The sequence below is a fragment of the Acipenser ruthenus genome, chromosome 40 (genome assembly GCF_902713425.1).
Source record: "Acipenser ruthenus chromosome 40, fAciRut3.2 maternal haplotype, whole genome shotgun sequence".
In the NCBI taxonomy this organism is placed as follows: Eukaryota; Metazoa; Chordata; class Actinopteri; order Acipenseriformes; family Acipenseridae; genus Acipenser; species Acipenser ruthenus.
The window spans coordinates 4122117-4147828 of NC_081228.1; the positions used below are offsets into that span (position 1 = coordinate 4122117).

General features: G+C 37.3%; 1 protein-coding gene across 1 annotated transcript in view; it reads right to left on the minus strand.

The window, feature by feature from the left end:
• The window catches only part of LOC117397152 (zinc finger protein 70-like), a 30073-nt gene that overhangs the window by 3480 nt on the left and 881 nt on the right, over positions 1–25712 (minus strand). The window contains exons 2-7 of the transcript XR_009311269.1: positions 16333–16420; positions 15884–15995; positions 15481–15627; positions 13501–14941; positions 13221–13309; positions 392–13056 (exon numbers count right to left, since the gene is read on the minus strand). The gene's annotated coding sequence lies outside the window, so the exon portion shown is untranslated. The remainder of the gene's footprint in view (positions 1–391; positions 13057–13220; positions 13310–13500; positions 14942–15480; positions 15628–15883; positions 15996–16332; positions 16421–25712) is intronic.

The window sequence follows — 25712 nt, forward strand, 5'->3', positions numbered from 1 at the left end:
ACACCAGTTGACAGTTCCATTTCCATCAGGGCACAGCACCAGAGCCACATGGTTTTGGGGCAGTTGTGTGAGATTAATGGTTAGACATACTGTAGTCATGCTTGCTTCTGGTTAGTAGTGTCTGTGATGCTTCTTACACTACATTCCTCTCTTAGACAGCATCTCTGTCTGCAACTCATTCATTGTATATACATTACAGTTATGTATTATAGTTTTGGATGTTGTTTTTTTTTCTTCTAGTTTTTAATAATACAGCTTTCGTGTATTTATTTTGTATTATTTCTATACAGTTTGTGTGTTACTGTTAAAAGTCAGACTTTGGGTTAATTCTAAGATTACCCAGCAAATTCCATGTGCTAATGATACTGTTAACTTGCCCAGCATATTTTACCTTTGGTGCAGTAAGTTCTCCCCGCTGCAGACAGTGAGTTTGTGTGTGAGTCTTCACTGCAAAGTGGTCGTATTTAGACTGTCTTCTTTATAGAAATGCAAGCTTTGCTCAGGCTTTGCTCGTCAGTGCTGGAGATATAAACATTCCACACAGAGTGGACACAGTAATCCATAAAGATCAGCAACGCATGCTGTACAATAGGATCATAAAGCAGGAATACAATTCATATTGTGCAAATTAATAACGCATTTCCTTAGGATAACCACTAATTTGCATGCTTCAGATGCACCATTTGAAGTACCGTGAAGCTCCAAGAACAAAGATAAACCTGTTGGAGGTAGATTTATCCACCAAACTTTGTATAATTTCACATATTAGGAGCTCCTAGGAAGAAAAAAAAACACACAATACTGATCTATATGCAGTTCTAAAGTTTATTGTATTACAGTATAATATGTTACTGGATCCTGTCAGTTTCAGGAATACAAAACAAAATAAGCAATATTAATTTGGCGTATTTCAAAAGGATACAGTATCATTGTCAAAGCAAATAAAAAAATAAAAAATGTCCCCAATAATTATCAAGACATTTGCTAAGATTTTACTCGAAGAAAAAGACACAACTGTAACATTACACAACGAACTAGAAACAACTAAGGTATATATAGGAGCTCTTTACACAAGTCTATTACAAAAAAATAACAATCTATACCCCATTTCTTCTTAAATCCAGTTTACCTGATGATGAGACCTTTTGGGTCTTCTAAAAGCTATCAGCTTCAACATTGTTTCTTCTCTTTCATCTCAGGACCACTGTGACTAACATAATATTATTTCCTTAAGAACAACAATGCAATACGAGAAGAAGTTTTACTAAGGAATACAAAAAAATTGCAGTAAAAAAAAAATACTAGAATATACATAACTGACTAAAGCTGTAAAAAAATATAAGCATTAATTTGAGATGTGGTTAAACAAATACTACTACTACTACTACTACTACTAATAATAATAATAATAATAAATGAATTGGCCTCCAAGTTTACACTGCAGGACAAAAATGTGTTAATTAGTCTTTACACTGCTGTCGTTATGTATTCAATATGGGCCAAAACAATATTATTATTATTATTATTATTATTATTATTATTATTATTATTATTATTATTTATTTCTTAGCAGACGCCCTTATCCAGGGCGACTTACAATCGCAAGCAAATACAAATACATTCAAGTGTTACAATACAATTCATACAATAAGAGCAGGAAATACAATAATTTTTTCAAGCGTGACAAACCACAATTCAATAATACAGCAGATAATAGTGAAAGTTACATCAGGATATGATTAAATAGTGATAGTTACATCAGGATATGATTAAGTACAAAATACTACAGGTTAAACACTTGGCAGATTACAATATTCTGAAGTACAGGATTAAATGCAGTAAAATAGGGGGCAGATAAGAGCAAAATAAAGCATATTTAAATAAAGGGTGATAGTGTCCCAGGATACAACAGAGGAGTTCTACAGGTGCTGTTTGAAGAGGTGAGTCTTAAGGAGGCGCCGGAATGTGGTCAGGGACTGTGGTCAAAACAATAGCAGCAAAGTTGTCAGCAGATGGATGAAATTAGTCTTTGCACTTTGTGTTCAAGTCAAAAAGTAATTTAGAATTGGTAGATTAAAATAGAATTATCAAGGAGTACATAGCTGAAGTCAAGGGCACTGTATATTATTCAAGAGTAAAAAGTAATAGTTGCTTGTAAGTTTCAGCCTCAATTCTATTTAAGTTATTGATTAAGTTATTGATAGTCCCGTATTTTGGCCAGAAGTGATTTTCCCAGCTCCAGCACTTCCTGTTCCTTATCTGAAGGGAACTGTCCGTTGGGAATGTTGGGAGGAGCGTGACAGTTTGGGTATTGTGTCTTCTTGTTGTCAACTCCGTGTTGCTTTAGTTTGCACACAATATCTATTAGTTCAGTGAGGCTGCCATGAAATGCAGAGACTGTTCTTGCCAGTCCTACAATATTCTGATCCTTGGTGTACCTTCCTTCTTTTCTGTATTGGGCTGCAATGAGAGCTTTTTCCACGGCTTGGTGTACTTTAAAGAAGACCCATTCTGTTGTTGACTGTCCTACATCAACGGAAGCAGCAGAAAGGTCACATTCCGCCTGCTTAAACCATCTCTTCGCTTCTTCAGGGTTTGGCTGGTATCTGTGGTGAAAACTGAAGAAGTCGTGGTCCCAGGAGGAATATCTGTGTTTAAAATCTGACCTCCCTTGTTTGTGATTCCGTGCTTGCCTACTCCAGGTTCTGAAAATATTTTCAGACGTTCGACTTTTGCCTTGCTTAGCTGACACTCGTCTTCCCTCTTTCAGCTGCTCAATATACTTGCAGACTTCAGTAGCGAGTTCAGAATTATCCAGATTCTTGTCAGGATGCCATTTTAAGTAAAGCCGTCGGATTGCTTTGTCTCGCTCTTCTTTTGGAAGTTTTGAGATTTTTTCAAAGTACTCGTCGATTTCCTTTTTAATTTCATCGAATGACTTTGAAAACTTCCCAGCTGGGATTTCATTTGGTTCCTCTCCAGGTGCCACAGGGACAAGATCTCTGCAGTTGTTGTTGACCCCCCTGGCCCTCTTAAACTGATAAATATCAGTTTTAGTGACTTCCACCATGTTTTCACTACCTATCTGGATTCGGTACATCAGCACCTCACCATCTGCTCTCTTCTGCGTGCCCAGGCACTCTACTACAATTGCAAAAAGATAAACTTCCTCTGGCCAAGAAGAAGGATCTAAGTAGCCAACAAAATCTCCCTTTTCAAAATGGTTGAGGAAATCCATTTCAAGAAGGTCCCATAAGTAATTCGGAATGACTTCTCCAGGATCAGGTAAATTAAAAGAGCTCTCCCCTTCACAATTAAAATAGTGGATGTCACACTCAATCAATACATTGTAAATATCTTCTGGGTCATCACAGCAGAGCATTTCAAAGAGTATTAACATTGAATTTTCATTCAACATGTTTTTAAGCAACACATTGATTTCTTGGGCAATACCTTTTGGTGTTTTCAACATTTTCCTTCCTTGAAAACCATCCTGGTGCACTACAAAAAAATCACAGTGGCCGTCCTTGTCTTTCTGGAGGTAGACTTGTTTTTGAATATTGGTATTCTTCAAATGTTCAGAGTTGTAAACCAGAACAGTTTCAATCTTCTCGCAGCAGGTGATACTGATTTTAGAAAAGACCTTCTTCAGCTCACTAGCTGATAAGGTCTCCTCCAACTGGCCTTCGTTCTGCCATTTCAAAAGAGAGAGCACACCTTCAGTGAAATTCGGGGACACTAGGAGATTCAGCAGCCGACACCGAAAATCACAGTTCTCCCCAAGCAGACAAAGCTTCAGAGTTGATTCTTCCAGATTTTCCTTGGTTGTATGCGATAACATCTTGGGTCTTATTTCTTCTGGCAGTAGTTTGAAAAGGTTCTGGATCGTGTAGATATCCCATTTAATATAGCAATCTTTCAGGTTAACCAAAAATGTAAACTTTTCTTCCAAGGATTGCAAGTGAGTTTTGGAACCTGTGGTAACACGGTCATTGTAGTACAGGCTACTTGACTCATATAGCTTTCCATCAGTAGCAGGCAAATACAGTGGTTTCAGTGACTGAAAGTCTTGGTTATCAGAATTTTTCAGCAAACTTTTGAAAAGATGTTGAACAGTCCTTTTTGCAGTCTTAATCTGGTTTGGATGTAAACAGTTCATGCCCTTGGTATCCTCATAGAGGGCTCTCAGGACTGAGCAAAATTGGACTGGTGTAGCTTCCTTAGAAACACCAATCCCTTGGAAGAAATCCCTGTAAGGACCCAGTTCAAATGGAAGTTTGTAAAGGTATGGACGGAATTCTCTGTCATTTTTTAATGACAGTACCACCTGGTTTGATTTCACCAAACGGGTGTTGTCTTCTACCAGAATAACTGGTAAGTCTGACAGAGACTTGGCATCGTAGAATGGTTTTTTTTGAAGAAAGACATATGCTGTTTTCATAACCTTTGTTCTGGTTTTTAGAACTGGTTTAGTTTTGCAGTCAACTCCTGAAACATTTTTAAGATTTTGAAGAACTAAGTCTTGCGGGGGTAGATGCAAGGCGCCAGACTTCTTTAGTATTCCATCTGTGTTCTGAAAAGGCAGTATTGGCATGGAGGTCCAAACTAGTTCATCATCATCTTCCAATTGTCTTACCATCGACCCCTTCAATGCAACAAGCTGGTTATTCTTAACAAATGGAGAATGCAAGGCACACAATTCCTCAGGCACTTCATAGGGGTAGATGAATTTAATGTTGGACAGTGTTTCAAGGAAATCTGCATCAAGTTCCTTTTCATTAATCTTAAAGAGAGCATCAAGTAAAGCATCTGTTTTCGGCTTCAGGATTTTCATAGGAGCCCCCTGTGCAGCATCTTGAGCAACTAAAGATGCAAAGTAAAGGAGGTCATCCTGCGATGGGGTCATCTTCATCCCAAGGTCTATCAGCAATATTTTGAACATATATTCAGGTTGTACATTTTTGAAGAAGGACTGAGGAATAAATTTATCCTTTAAATCCATTGCTTTGAAAAGTGGATCCTCTTTATCATAGAAAAAAGAAGCTTCCCGTAGGCTACCATGCATGTCTCGGATAAACTTCACTAGTTTGAGAACAGAGGTGATTTGACTTTTGTTTATCTGATATGGTATATGATAATCGTGGATTATTTTCAACAGCAGGTTTATTGCTTGAAGCATTTGCGACTCTGACAGTTGTTGAAGTCTACCGAGAATTACAGAGGTGAAAAACTCCAAGTCATTTATTACTTTGATATCCAATTCTTTTGCCAGTTCTTGATTGAAAGGAGTATCCTTAAGAAATGCAATAGTCTTATCCATCTGGTACAATTCTGGGCAGATCACATCATATTTTGACTTCAAAATGTAGACATATTCAAACCTGTCAATGCTTTGGCGGCACCCCTGTGTCATTTCAAAGAGAGGTAAGGATCTGAAATTGTTCTTGTATGATTGCTTGTCCTTGCACTTCTGCAGTCCTTCAAAAAGGAACTGTAGCATTCTATCGTACTCCATTGAATTGGATAATTGACTCCACTGTACTTCTTTCTTACGCGTCAGCTGCTCAAGAACTAAGGAATGTTCTCCTGTTTGTAATAAATGTGGCTTGATTACATGATATCCAATATCAAATTCTAAAAGAGAACGGTCAAGTTGGGCAAAGCCAATTTTTGAGAGGAGATTGCCAATTCTGTCGAGTTCATAAACCACATTTTGCAAACAATTCAGAGATGTCAGGATCTTCTCATTAGGTTGTATTAAAACAGGTAGAATTGCAAGATCTGAAAAATGAGTTTTCAGCTCCTTAAAGGCATCTGCTTTTTTCTCCTCTTTTGAAGTCCCAGAGATGTGAAACTGTCTATGGAAATATTCCCACAGTTTTTTGATCCACTCTTCATCATTTTTTGGTAAAACTGGCCATGAGCGGCAGTCATCTTCAGTGACTTTCTGGGACAGTTTTCCTCTGATAAACTGCGCAGACTCAGCGACTGTGAAAGCTTTCAGGAATCCAATCTCTTTTAGTGTATCTTTAGTGGTATAGGAACTTTTTGCAAACAGATGCTTTAAATCTGGGAACAAATCATGAAATTGGGAAGTATATTTTGGTGCTCTCAACTGAAACCTCATTACAATGTTGTCTTGAGTTAATAAAAGAGGCAGACCCTCCAGACAGTTTCTGTTTTTTTTACTGACGCCCTTGAGACAATATTCTAAAAGAATGTTTAATTGTCTTTCCTCTTTCATTGGAGACTTATTAACAGGTACAGAAAGGCTACTTTCTTTGTTCAGCAAAGGATGGGCCATCAGAAACTTCCTAAGAGATTCTGGATTCAGGGAAGTAACATTTGTTCTTGCTTTTTCAAATCCTTCAAATATTCTTTTCAATGTTTCAAAAGGGAGAACCAATTTCATATCCATGTTTTGTAAAGTCATAACTTGTTCCTCCGTGCATGTTTCAGTCAAGAAGTGCGGTTCTTCATTATAGTTTTCCTTTCCAACATTAGACCAGGAAACAGTCAGAATCTTATTTGTAAAGGTGCTTTTTTTAACTTTTTCCAACCTGAATAAAGGAATAACCTCATGTTTCCTAGCATGGATAGACCTGTAGACCTGGTAAGCTGTTTCTTGCCACTGCGGGTGTATGTTTTTAAACATGCAAGGAAAGATTCCTAAAAATTGCTCAAGGTGATTCTCACAAGATGTTTTGTCCTGGAATCTCAAAGTCTTGCCCCTGTCCTGAAACAAATGCCCAATTATGTATGAAAGGAGATCACCATATAACGGAGCAATTACGTGGATCTTTAAGTTTTCATTCCACTCAGTCTTCACATTCGACCCATCTTGTTTCCAGAGGTCCCTCCTGGCAAAATCAACGGCAAAGTTCCCATTGACATGAACAGGGAGTCCGGTCTCAACTGGTAGGGGAAGGGAGCAGAAGGCTCTGCCTGTGACAGAGGAATTCAGACTTGCTGCGATAGCTCCATGGGGCAATAGCATTCGATCCAGTTTAAGGTCCTGCATAGAAGCACGAATCTTCTCCTCCTGTATGCCCATTTGTTTTGCCAGTATCCATTGTGTTGGATGTTTGTCTTTGCAGTGAATTTCAATGTTATACACAGTCTGGTAGGGCTCTATATCTGCCAGTTCAGTTTTAAGATCTGCAATCTTTTGCACTTTTTCTTGGAAGTCTTTTCTCTTTTTCATACTTTCTTCAGACATCTTCATTTCCACAGTCAAAAGTGGCTCCAGTTTGTTGGTTTCCCTTCCAAGTTTCTGGAAGGTTATTTTCTGTATGTTGTTTAAAAACAGTATGAGACTGTCTGAGTCTTCCCTCAGCACATCAACCAAACTGTTGATATCTTCATCGTTTACAACCTGTGCATTTGCTATTTTTGACTTCAAAGCCATTTCAGGTGTTCTAAGAGGAATTCGAAACAATGTGCCCTTGTCAAGGTCATACAATGTGGGCAGGTAGGTATCATAAACATCTGAAAACGTTCTTTTGAACTCACTGTTAATGACTATTTCACCACCAGGATCTCTATTTGTAGCAGTCTGCAGGTAGGCAACATTGGGGTCGAACACACATAGGCGACTGTTCCCCGAAACAAAAGAAGGGCAATCAGTTAGATGATAGACAGAGTTAAATCCCAGCCCATACTTCCCAGTTTTCTCTGGATTGTTTCCTTTTCCTCCCTCTCCCAGTTGCTGAATTCCTTCAAAGTCTGCTTCTGTAAATCTTTTGTTGTTGTAGACGCACAGTGCAGGCCCTTGCAATGGAATCCATTTCTCTCCAAAGGTTTTTGTAGTGGGGTGGTGTCTTTGGTCCCATATGAAATGTATTTCGGTTGCCTTGGCATCATCAGCATTCTGTATTAGCTCCTTCAGTATATCTTTCTTGGACGGGTATGCCTTGATAATGTTCGACAGCCGCGCCGTAAGCTCTTCATGGGCCCCGAATGGTTTCATCCAGCGTGACAACGGATCCACTGTCATATCAGCCAGGGCTTTGTGTTTTGTGGTTTGTACTTTTAGGCGGAGAGCAACATCACGGGATATGCTTTTGTGGCAGAGAGCTTTATTCTCATTAAGCTCCAGCCAGGGTGTGTCATTGTAGTGCAGCTTGCTGACTGGTCGAAGCACACACTTGTCGTCTGGAAGCAAAATTTTCTGGACGTCATAGGAATCGATATCCTCTTCAGGGAGCTCACCAAAGCCTGTTGTAATCACTCTCAGACTGAGCTTAAGGTCCGATTTATTAAGGCGTTTTCCTTTGTAAGTGTCTGATATCTGCTGAAGCAAGGAGGAGTAATCTGAGAGGGAGAAAAGCTTTTTAATGCCAACACACTTCCAGAGGTCATCAAATCTTGTGTATTCTTCTGGCAGTTTGTAAAGATAGGGGGCAGCATCAAATGACACTTGGTGGGCAACTTTATCAAAGGGCACAAACTTTCCTTCAACCAAGATAAAATTAAACTCCAGTTCCCTAGCAAGGATATTCCTAGAGGAATGTGTCTCCTTAAGATGCTTGTTTAGATAGGAGTAACATTTTTCAGCAATTTGCTTCACTTCAGTGGGCTGTATCTTGTGGCAACATTTCAAAGCTTTTTTTAGCTGCAACAGCACAGTATCCAGGGATGGGTCTTTGTCCAAGCCCAAGATAGATTTGACTTCTGAAGAGATTTTAAAGTCTGTCCCTAACTCATTTTTGGCCAAAATTGGTTGAATCATATTGACAAGCCACTTGTGTTTGTGGCTGTATAGGTCCTTTGGTTTTACAAGACATATATTTTCCAACGCAATGTTCGAGGGAGAGATGGGGGTGTGAGCAGGAAGAAAAACAATATCCTGAATCTCTTCTTGGACTGTATTGTTCACCTTTACATTGCTCAGCAATGCCAAAATGTTCTGGACTCTATTGTATGCTTTTGCCTTATTTTGTTGCCACAAATGTTCCACTGTTTGTGCTCTCTCTATGAGTTGGGAAATAGAGGCCTCGTCTTTGATCATCCCAAGAGTTTCTAGTCTTGTCAGTCTCTCAGGATGAAGAAAATCTCCTTCTGTTCCTGTAGGGATCCTACCTTCTTCTTTGTCATACAGGGGGGCAATCTTTCCTTTTGGGTGAATGAGATTATGAATATATTGCAGCTCCCCTCTCTTGCTAGATGGAATGCAGGGCTGGGTTTTTAACAGTTCATCAATGCTTGGGTTTCTCAGGTCAATTGCATGGAGAATGAATGCATTCCTTGTGCAAGCATCCATGGATTGCAAGTTGTCAAAGACTATTTCGCTGTAGAATTTAATCCAGTCGTAAGTGTATTTGTCAATGATGTCCCCGTGTCCATTAACTGTAAAACCTTTTCTCACCCAATCTGGCAAATTCACAGCCTGGAGTGGTCGGTTGAGCCGGTCAGCAAATTCTTTACTGGCTGCTTTCCCTATTTTCTCACTGTTCATGATTTCATAGTCCAGAAATCGTGCATGGTCAATGTCACACCAGTCATTTCCATTACCCAGGATATTTAAAGGGTGGCCTTGAAATCCCTTTGCCACGGCTTCATAAAATGCCTTTGCAGTTGCAGCAAATGGCTTTAAAACCTTTTCCATGTTGGGCCAGAATGTGTAATAGTTGTAGCCTTCAATCTTGCTTTCTTGACACATCTTTTGTAATTGCAGGAGCGTTGTTACATATGCCACATTGACTGCGTCTTGTAGTAACGCTTCATTCCAATCTCCCTTTAAGCCAGTGGTCCAAATATTCTTTCTGTTGGAAGTGACTGAGAAGGACCCATTAATGTGAACTGGGAGCCCAGAATGGATAGAAAGTGGAAGGAAACAAAAGACCTGGCCAGCAGCAGCTTCAGTATCAGGTCGCCATTTCCCTGCTGCTTCTTTGCTCTTGATTAGAGGAACAGCAACACTTCCGAGCGGAAGGGCCAAAAGTCTTTTATCGCAGACCATTTGCAGAGCTTTCCCTACACCAAAGCAGGAATGAACTAGCCAGTATTGCAACATCTGTGGAGCTTCTGGGACTTCGGATGTGATCTCCATAACACCAAAAGTATTAATGTCAATAATTCCTCTGCATTTTCCGTTAAACCTTTCCAGTTTACTAACAGAATTCTGCTGTAGGTGCCTGAAGGGGATGTGGTCTGCCACATTATATTTGCAGATGTCTTTTCTTGTCAGTGTCAGGACTGTGGTGGCACTGCTTTGGTCCTCTGCGCTTGCTGTTTGGGACAGTACTTCCAAACTGACCTTTTCAACTCTCCTTAAAAAAAGCAGCATGTTTTGAGAGGTTTCTTTAAAGGTATCTGTTAGTGACTGGATCCTACTCTCATCATAGCACTTGGTGCTTATCTCAGACTTTTCAACTTCAGCAATTGTCCTGAAGGGGAGTTTTATCAGGGTTCCTTTGTAATCAAATTGGTCTGCTTTTATGTTGCATCCAAATATGTTATGGTATGGTTTAAACTGGCCTGGAAATCTCTTGAGAACACGGTCACTTCTGGAGAGGTCCAGTTTGATTCCAGGGTTAGATTTGCTTTTAATGTGTTTCTGGAGATGTGTGACATTTGGGTCAAATATTAGCAGAGTTTTGCCACTTAAGATTGATGGTATGTCTGTTATGTGATACACTGCATTAAATCCCAATCCGAAATTCCCTATCTTTTCAACTTGATGTTCCTTTGAGGCTGACCCTATTTTAGTTATGTTTTTGAAATCATCTTCAGTGAAAACCTCATTGTTGTGGGACCAGAGTGCTGGACCATGGCATGAGGCCATACCCGGGTCAATGAGACTCTCTGGGGAGTCCTTGTTTTGCCTCATGTCCACCAAGAAGCAGCAAACCGTTGCCTTAGCATCCTCCGCATTCTGGATTAGCTCTTTGAAAAGGTCGCTTTCCTCATCGTATTCTTTGAGAATGTTTTTTATTCTTAACGTTACGGCTTCACTTTGCCCACACTGTTCAATAAATTCTGGCTTGAGTATCCTGGTGCTGAGATTGTGAACATGCAAGTACTCCGCTGTGGCCTGGAGTATTTCCTTATGGACAACATGGAACTCCTCTTCATCTTGCTGGAGGTCGTCCAATGCTTCTGGTGAAATATCACGATACAGGACTTTAGACAAGGGCTGCAAACAGAAATCCCCTTCCATTCCTTTCTTGTGTACTGGAACCGGAAGGTCATTTTCACAGTCTAGACTTTCCAGATCTTGATTTGTCTTCCGCATCCACTCAAGAACAGAAATGGCCAACTGCAGTTCCTCTGGCCTTGCACTGGCTGTACGGGAATCAATGTTCTTCTGCAGGTCATACAGCAGGTTAACCACTTCGGCAGGGCTCAGTGAGGGCTTGACGCCACACTTCTTCAGCAAATCACTGTACTTTGATAACTCTGGTGGGACCTTCTTCATGCAGTGGCTCAGATCTAATTCTTTTGGGTAAGCCAGAATAATGTCTTTCGGCTGTGAAAACCCATCTCCGTTCCAAATTGGAAGGTCAGTTAGACTTGTAAACTTATCAAGGTTCTTCTGAATGTGACTGTAGATAGAGTTAACGTTTGTCAGGATTGAAAATTTATCTTCCTCTTTATAATTCTCAGACAGTACTTTGAGATTTTCAATTACTTTCGCTGGTGGAGGAGGAACAGTCAATCCTAGAGCTTGACATGCCTTTCTGTTAAATTGTGTAGTAAGAGGGATCACTAAGCCGACTAAACTCCCCAAACTTGAGTCCTTTATGTCTTTAGGTCTGTACCAATTAGAACTTTGCTTTTCTGTTGGTTTTGCAGTTTGCACCCATGCTAGTGAGCAAAGAGTTTCCAGCTGTTTTGAGGAAAATTTGGAGAGAACGTCTGTATCATTACAAACAGCTACTAACACATCTGACTTTTTGCGAGCTTGGTCATTTTTTTCTCGATCCACTTCTCGTGCAGCTATTAGGAATTCATCGGCGTTAATGTCTCCAAGTGAAGATCGTAAACCCAGGCGACGCAAGGTCTTCAGAACTCCCTTTTCAATAAAATCTTTAGATGGGAAGAAGTCATGGCTGAACAGGTCTTTGAATGTTTTCACCTCTGGGTCAAACAGGGCTGAGGGCTGCACTCCGGTCCCTCTCGAATTCAGGAATTTCAGTGTTTCACATTTCTTACGAATTAGATCCTGCTGGTTAAAAAGCATGTCACTATTTCTCAAAATCCACAGCATATTTGTGTCCTTTTGGTGAGACTCCCTGTAGAGGCCGTTTTCCACCCCTGTTACAATTTGCAGAGCGACATCTGCAGCACTTAAAAGGCTGCCCTTTAGTTGTAAGAGAAACTTTCTGTCACATTCACCTGTGCACTTCAAGACTGTCTTAGGTAGGACTACGTCACCTGGAACACAAGGCAATGTATCACAATTTATTGCTGCATGGTTTGTGGCAGCTATGAGACCCTGATTGGGAGATGCGAGAGACAGCATTTGGTGAAAGATGGGTAGTTCAGAAATTAGACTTTTCTCAGCTTGTACAAAGCTGTTGGCTTCAGATATAAAGTTCCTGATCTGGTTTCTTTCCTCCGTAGACATAGCGGATAGTTTACTTTTAACGGCATCGACACCGAGGTTTGAAAGCAGGGTTAAGAAGTTGCTTACAGATGGAAGGAATATGTAATCTTTTAACTTTGGATGGTCTAGAAACTCATCACTCTGCTTGATCACTGTGCCTCCAAGCTTTCCGATTAGGGCAACCATTTCATCTCGCAAACGACAGCCATTAAGTTCTTGAAAAATCAATGTTGTGTTCTTTATGAGACGTGCCAGTACAACTGTCCCTTTTGCCTCAGCCTGGCGTCTGAGTGGTATAACTGGCAGTCCTTCAAAGGGACGAAGGTCAGTAGGACAGTGTTTTTTCAGGAAATGCCAGAGCTGAGGGAGCCATTTGTCTGATCTGTCCAAGTGGTTTCTCGCATCCCAGGTGACATGGTCCGAGCCACGAGCCCAGTTAAATGGGAAAGCATCCTTTATGTTTTCAGTGACTAGCTTCACATTCAGACACTGAAGATTGAAGTTATCTGAAAGAAAAAAAAGGCTGTTGAGTACAATTACTTGTCGCACATGTAAACATTCCCAGTGATTTGAGTTTTAGAATTTATGTAAGCTCTTATGTCTATTTTACTCACTTGCAGAGTGTTTCCGTTAATTTTGAAATATTAGAGGACAGTAAAAAGGTTCTTACTCTTTGAAGCCAATCTCCGTAATGAGCCAAGAACAGTAGGCTTCAGATCTTCAGAAATGAACCTTTTTGCCAGTCCCGGTAGCAGTGTCCTGTATAGATAATAGTAACCTAGTATTAAAAGGATACTTTAAAACATCTACATTTTCTGACTTTGTCAAAAATGCTTCAAAAGAAAGAAAGAAAGAAAGAAAGAAAGAAATACACCCAATAATGTTACTGAATCTGAAACAAACTGCTCGGACTGCTGGAAATAGCTTTATATGTATAGCACTCTGCTTACCGTGGGAAGTCTTCACTGTCAATGAAAACCTTTTCACCATCGTTGGAGGCTTGAAAAGTGGTGAAGGACCCATCGCTCAAAGGCAGCAACGGAACCCCTTTCAGTCCCTGGGAATCTTCACATCTGAGAATGAACTCAAGCAGCAGCATCTTTTCATCGCGAGTTATAGAATTCAAGTTACAGGTTTTTAGAATTCTGTTTATAAATTCTGGGGTTGCCATGGTTATGCAGTATTCTTTAACAGACTGAACTGTGCGGTACACATGGCTAGGAACTTTGACCAACAGCTTCCGCTGGGATAAGAGAAAGCTCTCCACAGCAGTCATGATGTCCAGATCTTCGCTGCGTTCTTGAAAGACAGCTTCTTTTGGATATATCCAATTTGTGGAACTGTGAGCTGAACAGAGAACCCTGTATTTTCCTAAGCTCGTGGCCACCATGTTTGCCATTGTCGCCCAACGTTCCTTGTGGGCTATGCTGTCCAGGTCAGGCCAGAGGTTATAGGTCATTGATGGGTTCATTAATGGGTCTCCAGTCAGGGTCAAGGCAATGGCATCCAGAATGATGTGACAGTATGCTGGTGGGAGGAGTTTTTCAACCAGGAGTTCGTTCCATTGAGCAGCCTCATCGTGTTTCTGGTCCTCCTCCACCCATTTGATGTATCGACGGTTGTCTGTGAGCCCAAAACATGCATTCACATGGACGGGCAAGCCTGTGGTGTTGCTGTCGTTGTCAGGCAGTGGTAGAAAACAGCTCAGACGGCCTTTAAATTCTCCATCATGGTCCTCGTCCAAAGGGAAGGCGAGCCCAATACAGGGTCGATAGTTCAGCTTTTCAGCAAGCTTGTGTAATTCACCATACACGCTGCCAGTTGCTGTGAAGGTAGAAACCAGCCACTTACAGCTCTTCTGCTCAGCAGGACTCTCACTTGTTATAACTTTAAAAACAGAGCAGGCATCTGCACCCGAGAGCAGTTCTAGTCTCTCCTGATCTGTGCCTCCAGGTGTCACTTCTTCCTGCGAGGCTGTTATGGTAAGAATGTTCTTAACTGTGCCATCTCGGTCAATATGCTTCAGCGAGATGGAGGCTACGTTTTTTAAGAAGAGGAGGCTCATGTCTGCATCAGCCCTGAAGGAATCAAAGAGATCGAAGACTCGACTTTGGTCGTACAAGTTGTCCGATATCTGCGAAAGCTCTTCCCGCAGTGTAAATCGAAACAGGGTCCCCTGGAAGTTTTGTTCTCGAAGCACGTCATCCCAGGATGTCTGGCTGCCAATTGCCCTCAGGATTTGTTTCAGTGGCTCAAACTGGTTTGGATGCTTCTGTAGATCTTCTTGGTCGTCTTCATGCTCCAAGGACCACAAGTAGCCACCATCATCAAAATATTTCTCCTGGGGGTCCATGAAGCCCACATTTTTACCACTGAAGATGCATGGCAGATCTTAAAGAAAAAAAAGGGAAAGATAGTAGAAGACCTATTGTGATAAAATCATGATGGCTTCCTTTTTCTCTTTTACACTTCTGCATGTTTGCGAAAACAGAAAGCTGGCATTCAGCTGAAAGCCAACCGAGGATTGCTTCATCAAAATGCATTCTGTTTTACTTGGAGCAACTTCTTATTTTAAAAAACCCAGCAAATACCACCACTATAATAAAACATTTTCTAAACAATGATCTTTATACAATTGCATCTGTCTCGCAGTATTGTTTGAAACACATTAAACATTATACATTTCATAACCACTTAACATTGTAAATACCCTTATAAATGTTTATGAAAGTAACAGCATAGCAAAGTGTGATAAAGCATAGTGAAAGCATAGGTAAGCAATGGAAAGTCCAGAGTGGTATGGTAAACAATATTAAAAAACCTGGCAAACAGCATAACCATGGGAAAACTGCAAGAATACCCATGGTAAACTTTTAGAAGGGTAAAATAGTAATATTAATTCCATTATTAAGTTCAGCCACTGTTCTTACCAGTTATATGGTAAATAGAGTTGAATCCAATGCCAAACCGGCCGATTCTGTTTGGATCCTTGCTTTTGACACTCCTTCCTGTAGCCTGGATCCCCTTCCAGTCTTCCTCGGTGAACACAGAGTTGTTGTATGCCAGCAAGGCAGGTCCTATGGAAAACAGCATGTTAAAAAAGCACTTTCAATTTGCTTGATTTTAATATTACAGCGAGCATGCAGGAGGATGAAGAAATTCCAGGATCGTATGCCACAACACTGCTGGAAAGTTCTCATAAGTATTGTGAAATCAGTTGCCTTATTGATCAGTCTCTTAATATGATGAAGTTTAAAAAGTACTCATGCCAGGCAGAATGATCTTGTGGTACTCAATTTCTGCACCACCTTTACTGGAGACTAATCATTTTACCTTGAAACTTGTGGAGGTCCTCTTCCCAAAGGTTTTCAGTCCCATAATTCCTTTCATCATACAGAAAAACAACCTCTGTTGCTTTTGCATCATCGGCATTCTGAATCAGTTCCTGTCAATGGAAAAACAATGTCATGATAAACTCATGCAGTGAACCGGATGCTGTGCCGCAAGCTTGGGCCCTGGGCGCCTCTGTATCAGATCAGTTTGAGAAGGCTTGGCATTATTTAAGTTTCTTTTTTTTTTTACTTCGTAGTTAAGTCTTTGCAATGCTAAAACGTTATGTGCTTATTTAGAGTTTCTTTGCTTAGACAATACTAACCAGGACAGTCAGTATACATCAGAATGTAATATAAAGAGTGTGTGTGTAGATATGGTTTAAACGCTGACACTGCATCACTTTTAAATGTTCATAAAAATGCTCCAAAATGCACATCCCTAATCCTTACCTTTAGAATCTGTCCGCCGTCTGGGTATCGGCGCAGAATATCTTTCAGGTAGTCAAGGAAAGGGGGAGCTGTGGCCCTAAACCTTCTCCTTAACAAAAGAAAGAGAAGCAAAAGCATTCTTACTCTTCAAGTAAGACAAAAAAGCAAGGCTAACCAATATATTACTTACCCATGATAAAAAACAAAGCTGTACACCGACTACAGTATATATTATAGGGTTATAGGATTGAGAACATCTGATTCCTACTGCAGTATATATTATAGGGTTATAGGATTGAGAACATCTGATATCTACTGCAGTATATATTATAGGGTTATAGGATTGAGAACATCTGATATCTACTGCAGTATATATTATAGGGTTATAGGATTACAAACATCTGATACCTACTGCAGTATATATTATAGGGTTATAGGATTGAGAACATCTGATACCTACTGCAGTATATATTATAGGGTTATAGGATTACAAACATCTGATATCTACTGCAGTATATATTATAGGGTTATAGGACTGAGAACATCTGATATCTACTGCAGTATATATTATAGGGTTATAGGATTACAAACATCTGATACCTACTGCAGTATATATTATAGGGTTATAGGATTACAAACATCTGATATCTACTGCAGTATATATTATAGGGTTATAGGATTGCAAACATCTGATATCTACTGCAGTATATATTATAGGGTTATAGGATTGAGAACATCTGATATCTACTGCAGTATATATTATAGGGTTATAGGATTGAGAACATCTGATATCTACTGCAGTATATATTATAGGGTTATAGGATTGAGAACATCTGATATCTACTGCAGTATATATTATAGGGTTATAGGATTACAAACATCTGATACCTACTGCAGTATATATTATAGGGTTATAGGATTACAAACATCTGATATCTACTGCAGTATATATTATAGGGTTATAGGATTGAGAACATCTGATATCTACTGCAGTATATATTATAGGGTTATAGGACTGAGAACATCTGATATCTACTGCAGTATATATTATAGGGTTATAGGATTGAGAACATCTGATATCTACTGCAGTATATATTATAGGGTTATAGGATTGAGAACATCTGATATCTACTGCAGTATATATTATAGGGTTATAGGATTGAGAACATCTGATATCTACTGCAGTATATATTATAGGGTTATAGGATTGAGAACATCTGATATCTACTGCAGTATATATTATAGGGTTATAGGACTGAGAACATCTGATATCTACTGCAGTATATATTATAGGGTTATAGGATTGAGAACATCTGATATCTACTGCAGTATATATTATAGGGTTATAGGATTACAAACATCTGATATCTACTGCAGTATATATTATAGGGTTATAGGATTGAGAACATCTGATACCTTCTGCAGTATATATTATAGGGTTATAGGACTGCAAACATCTGATATCTACTGCAGTATATATTATAGGGTTATAGGATTGAGAACATCTGATATCTACTGCAGTATATATTATAGGGTTATAGGATTGAGAACATCTGATACCTACTGCAGTATATATTATAGGGTTATAGGATTGAGAACATCTGATATCTACTGCAGTATATATTATAGGGTTATAGGATTACAAACATCTGATATCTACTGCAGTATATATTATAGGGTTATAGGATTACAAACATCTGATATCTACTGCAGTATATATTATAGGGTTATAGGATTGAGAACATCTGATACCTACTGCAGTATATATTATAGGGTTATAGGATTACAAACATCTGATACCTACTGCAGTATATATTATAGGGTTATAGGATTGAGAACATCTGATATCTACTGCAGTATATATTATAGGGTTATAGGACTGAGAACATCTGATATCTACTGCAGTATATATTATAGGGTTATAGGATTGAGAACATCTGATATCTACTGCAGTATATATTATAGGGTTATAGGATTGAGAACATCTGATATCTACTGCAGTATATATTATAGGGTTATAGGATTGAGAACATCTGATATCTACTGCAGTATATATTATAGGGTTATAGGATTGAGAACATCTGATATCTACTACAGTATATATATTATAGGGTTATAGGACTGAGAACATCTGATATCTACTGCAGTATATATTATAGGGTTATAGGATTGAGAACATCTGATACCTACTGCAGTATATATTATAGGGTTATAGGACTGCAAACATCAGATACCTACTGCAGTATATATTATAGGGTTATAGGACTGAGAACATCTGATATCTACTGCAGTATATATTATAGGGTTATAGGACTGCAAACATCTGATACCTACTGCAGTATATATTATAGGGTTATAGGATTACAAACATCTGATATCTACTGCAGTATATATTATAGGGTTATAGGATTGAGAACATCTGATACCTACTGCAGTATATATTATAGGGTTATAGGATTACAAACATCTGATATCTACTGCAGTATATATTATAGGGTTATAGGATTGAGAACATCTGATATCTACTGCAGTATATATTATAGGGTTATAGGATTGAGAACATCTGATATCTACTGCAGTATATATTATAGGGTTATAGGATTGAGAACATCTGATATCTACTGCAGTATATATTATAGGGTTATAGGATTGAGAACATCTGATATCTACTGCAGTATATATTATAGGGTTATAGGATTGAGAACATCTGATATCTACTGCAGTATATATTATAGGGTTATAGGACTGAGAACATCTGATACATACTGCAGTATATATTATAGGGTTATAGGATTGAGAACATCTGATATCTACTGCAGTATATATTATAGGGTTATAGGATTGAGAACATCTGATATCTACTGCAGTATATATTATAGGGTTATAGGATTGAGAACATCTGATATCTACTGCAGTATATATTATAGGGTTATAGGATTGAGAACATCTGATATCTACTGCAGTATATATTATAGGGTTATAGGATTGAGAACATCTGATACCTACTGCAGTATATATTATAGGGTTATAGGATTGAGAACATCTGATATCTACTGCAGTATATATTATAGGGTTATAGGACTGCAAACATCTGATATCTACTGCAGTATATATTATAGGGTTATAGGATTACAAACATCTGATATCTACTGCAGTATATATTATAGGGTTATAGGATTGAGAACATCTGATATCTACTGCAGTATATATTATAGGGTTATAGGATTACAAACATCTGATATCTACTGCAGTATATATTATAGGGTTATAGGACTGCAAACATCTGATATCTACTGCAGTATATATTATAGGGTTATAGGATTACAAACATCTGATACCTACTGCAGTATATATTATAGGGTTATAGGATTGAGAACATCTGATACCTACTGCAGTATATATTATAGGGTTATAGGATTACAAACATCTGATATCTACTGCAGTATATATTATAGGGTTATAGGATTGAGAACATCTGATATCTACTGCAGTATATATTATAGGGTTATAGGATTGAGAACATCTGATATCTACTGCAGTATATATTAAAGGGTTATAGGATTGAGAACATCTGATATCTACTGCAGTATATATTATAGGGTTATAGGATTGAGAACATCTGATATCTACTGCAGTATATATTATAGGGTTATAGGATTGAGAACATCTGATATCTACTGCAGTATATATTATAGGGTTATAGGACTGAGAACATCTGATACATACTGCAGTATATATTATAGGGTTATAGGATTGAGAACATCTGATATCTACTGCAGTATATATTATAGGGTTATAGGATTGAGAACATCTGATATCTACTGCAGTATATATTATAGGGTTATAGGATTACAAACATCTGATATCTACTGCAGTATATATTATAGGGTTATAGGACTGCAAACATCTGATATCTACTGCAGTATATATTATAGGGTTATAGGATTGAGAACATCTGATATCTACTGCAGTATATATTATAGGGTTATAGGATTGAGAACATCTGATACCTACTGCAGTATATATTATAGGGTTATAGGATTACAAACATCTGATACCTACTGCAGTATATATTATAGGGTTATAGGATTACAAACATCTGATATCTACTGCAGTATATATTATAGGGTTATAGGATTGAGAACATCTGATATCTACTGCAGTATATATTATAGGGTTATAGGATTACAAACATCTGATATCTACTGCAGTATATATTATAGGGTTATAGGATTGAGAACATCTGATACCTACTGCAGTATATATTATAGGGTTATAGGATTGAGAACATCTGATATCTACTGCAGTATATATTATAGGGTTATAGGATTGAGAACATCTGATATCTACTGCAGTATATATTATAGGGTTATAGGATTGAGAACATCTGATATCTACTGCAGTATATATTATAGGGTTATAGGATTACAAACATCTGATATCTACTGCAGTATATATTATAGGGTTATAGGATTACAAACATCTGATATCTACTGCAGTATATATTATAGGGTTATAGGATTGAGAACATCTGATACCTACTGCAGTATATATTATAGGGTTATAGGATTGAGAACATCTGATATCTACTGCAGTATATATTATAGGGTTATAGGATTGAGAACATCTGATATCTACTGCAGTATATATTATAGGGTTATAGGACTGAGAACATCTGATATCTACTGCAGTATATATTATAGGGTTATAGGACTGCAAACATCTGATATCTACTGCAGTATATATTATAGGGTTATAGGATTGAGAACATCTGATATCTACTGCAGTATATATTATAGGGTTATAGGATTGAGAACATCTGATATCTACTGCAGTATATATTATAGGGTTATAGGATTGAGAACATCTGATACCTACTGCAGTATATATTATAGGGTTATAGGACTGCAAACATCTGATATCTACTGCAGTATATATTATAGGGTTATAGGATTACAAACATCTGATATCTACTGCAGTATATATTATAGGGTTATAGGACTGAGAACATCCGATATCTACTGCAGTATATATTATAGGGTTATAGGACTGAGAACATCTGATATCTACTGCAGTATATATTATAGGGTTATAGGATTGAGAACATCTGATATCTACTGCAGTATATATTATAGGGTTATAGGACTGAGAACATCTGATATCTACTGCAGTATATATTATAGGGTTATAGGACTGCAAACATCAGATACCTACTGCAGTATATATTATAGGGTTATAGGATTGAGAACATCTGATATCTACTGCAGTATATATTATAGGGTTATAGGATTGAGAACATCTGATATCTACTGCAGTATATATTATAGGGTTATAGGATTACAAACATCTGATATCTACTGCAGTATATATTATAGGGTTATAGGATTACAAACATCTGATATCTACTGCAGTATATATTATAGGGTTATAGGATTACAAACATCTGATATCTACTGCAGTATATATTATAGGGTTATAGGACTGAGAACATCTGATATCTACTGCAGTATATATTATAGGGTTATAGGATTGAGAACATCTGATATCTACTGCAGTATATATTATAGGGTTATAGGATTGAGAACATCTGATATCTACTGCAGTATATATTATAGGGTTATAGGATTACAAACATCTGATATCTACTGCAGTATATATTATAGGGTTATAGGATTGAGAACATCTGATACCTTCTGCAGTATATATTATAGGGTTATAGGATTGAGAACATCTGATACCTACTGCAGTATATATTATAGGGTTATAGGATTGAGAACATCTGATATCTACTGCAGTATATATTATAGGGTTATAGGATTGAGAACATCTGATACCTACTGCAGTATATATTATAGGGTTATAGGATTGAGAACATCTGATACCTACTGCAGTATATATTATAGGGTTATAGGATTGAGAACATCTGATATCTACTGCAGTATATATTATAGGGTTATAGGACTGAGAACATCTGATATCTACTGCAGTATATATTATAGGGTTATAGGATTGAGAACATCTGATATCTACTGCAGTATATATTATAGGGTTATAGGATTGAGAACATCTGATATCTACTGCAGTATATATTATAGGGTTATAGGATTACAAACATCTGATATCTACTGCAGTATATATTATAGGGTTATAGGATTGAGAACATCTGATACCTACTGCAGTATATATTATAGGGTTATAGGATTGAGAACATCTGATATCTACTGCAGTATATATTATAGGGTTATAGGATTGAGAACATCTGATATCTACTGCAGTATATATTATAGGGTTATAGGATTACAAACATCTGATATCTACTGCAGTATATATTATAGGGTTATAGGATTGAGAACATCTGATATCTACTGCAGTATATATTATAGGGTTATAGGACTGAGAACATCTGATACATACTGCAGTATATATTATAGGGTTATAGGATTGAGAACATCTGATATCTACTGCAGTATATATTATAGGGTTATAGGATTGAGAACATCTGATATCTACTGCAGTATATATTATAGGGTTATAGGATTACAAACATCTGATATCTACTGCAGTATATATTATAGGGTTATAGGATTGAGAACATCTGATACCTACTGCAGTATATATTATAGGGTTATAGGATTGAGAACATCTGATATCTACTGCAGTATATATTATAGGGTTATAGGATTACAAACATCTGATACCTACTGCAGTATATATTATAGGGTTATAGGATTGAGAACATCTGATATCTACTGCAGTATATATTATAGGGTTATAGGACTGCAAACATCTGATATCTACTGCAGTATATATTATAGGGTTATAGGATTACAAACATCTGATATCTACTGCAGTATATATTATAGGGTTATAGGACTGAGAACATCTGATATCTACTGCAGTATATATTATAGGGTTATAGGATTGAGAACATCTGATACCTACTGCAGTATATATTATAGGGTTATAGGATTGAGAACATCTGATATCTACTGCAGTATATATTATAGGGTTATAGGACTGAGAACATCTGATATCTACTGCAGTATATATTATAGGGTTATAGGACTGAGAACATCTGATACCTACTGCAGTATATATTATAGGGTTATAGGATTGAGAACATCTGATATCTACTGCAGTATATATTATAGGGTTATAGGATTACAAACATCTGATATCTACTGCAGTATATATTATAGGGTTATAGGATTGAGAACATCTGATATCTACTGCAGTATATATTATAGGGTTATAGGATTACAAACATCTGATATCTACTGCAGTATATATTATAGGGTTATAGGATTGAGAACATCTGATATCTACTGCAGTATATATTATAGGGTTATAGGATTGAGAACATCTGATATCTACTGCAGTATATATTATAGGGTTATAGGATTACAAACATCTGATACCTACTGCAGTATATATTATAGGGTTATAGGATTACAAACATCTGATACCTACTGCAGTATATATTATAGGGTTATAGGATTGAGAACATCTGATATCTACTGCAGTATATATTATAGGGTTATAGGACTGCAAACATCTGATACCTACTGCAGTATATATTATAGGGTTATAGGATTGAGAACATCTGATACCTACTGCAGTATATATTATAGGGTTATAGGATTGAGAACATCTGATATCTACTGCAGTATATATTATAGGGTTATAGGATTGAGAACATCTGATATCTACTGCAGTATATATTATAGGGTTATAGGATTGAGAACATCTGATATCTACTGCAGTATATATTATAGGGTTATAGGACTGAGAACATCTGATATCTACTGCAGTATATATTATAGGGTTATAGGATTACAAACATCTGATACCTACTGCAGTATATATTATAGGGTTATAGGATTGAGAACATCTGATACCTACTGCAGTATATATTATAGGGTTATAGGATTGAGAACATCTGATACCTACTGCAGTATATATTATAGGGTTATAGGATTGAGAACATCTGATACCTACTGCAGTATATATTATAGGGTTATAGGATTACAAACATCTGATATCTACTGCAGTATATATTATAGGGTTATAGGATTACAAACATCTGATATCTACTGCAGTATATATTATAGGGTTATAGGATTGCAAACATCTGATATCTACTGCAGTATATATTATAGGGTTATAGGACTGAGAACATCTGATATCTACTGCAGTATATATTATAGGGTTATAGGATTACAAACATCTGATACCTACTGCAGTATATATTATAGGGTTATAGGATTACAAACATCTGATATCTACTGCAGTATATATTATAGGGTTATAGGATTGAGAACATCTGATACCTACTGCAGTATATATTATAGGGTTATAGGATTGAGAACATCTGATATCTACTGCAGTATATATTATAGGGTTATAGGATTGAGAACATCTGATATCTACTGCAGTATATATTATAGGGTTATAGGATTACAAACATCTGATATCTACTGCAGTATATATTATAGGGTTATAGGACTACAAACATCTGATATCTACTGCAGTATATATTATAGGGTTATAGGACTGAGAACATCAGATACCTACTGCAGTATATATTATAGGGTTATAGGATTGAGAACATCTGATATCTACTGCAGTATATATTATAGGGTTATAGGATTGCAAACATCTGATATCTACTGCAGTATATATTATAGGGTTATAGGATTGAGAACATCTGATATCTACTGCAGTATATATTATAGGGTTATAGGACTGCAAACATCTGATATCTACTGCAGTATATATTATAGGGTTATAGGATTGAGAACATCTGATATCTACTGCAGTATATATTATAGGGTTATAGGATTGAGAACATCTGATATCTACTGCAGTATATATTATAGGGTTATAGGATTGAGAACATCTGATACCTACTGCAGTATATATTATAGGGTTATAGGATTACAAACATCTGATACCTACTGCAGTATATATTATAGGGTTATAGGATTGAGAACATCTGATACCTACTGCAGTATATATTATAGGGTTATAGGACTGCAAACATCTGATACCTACTGCAGTATATATTATAGGGTTATAGGATTGAGAACATCTGATACCTACTGCAGTATATATTATAGGGTTATAGGATTGAGAACATCTGATACCTACTGCAGTATATATTATAGGGTTATAGGATTGAGAACATCTGATATCTACTGCAGTATATATTATAGGGTTATAGGATTGAGAACATCTGATACCTACTGCAGTATATATTATAGGGTTATAGGATTACAAACATCTGATATCTACTGCAGTATATATTATAGGGTTATAGGATTGAGAACATCTGATATCTACTGCAGTATATATTATAGGGTTATAGGATTGAGAACATCTGATACCTACTGCAGTATATA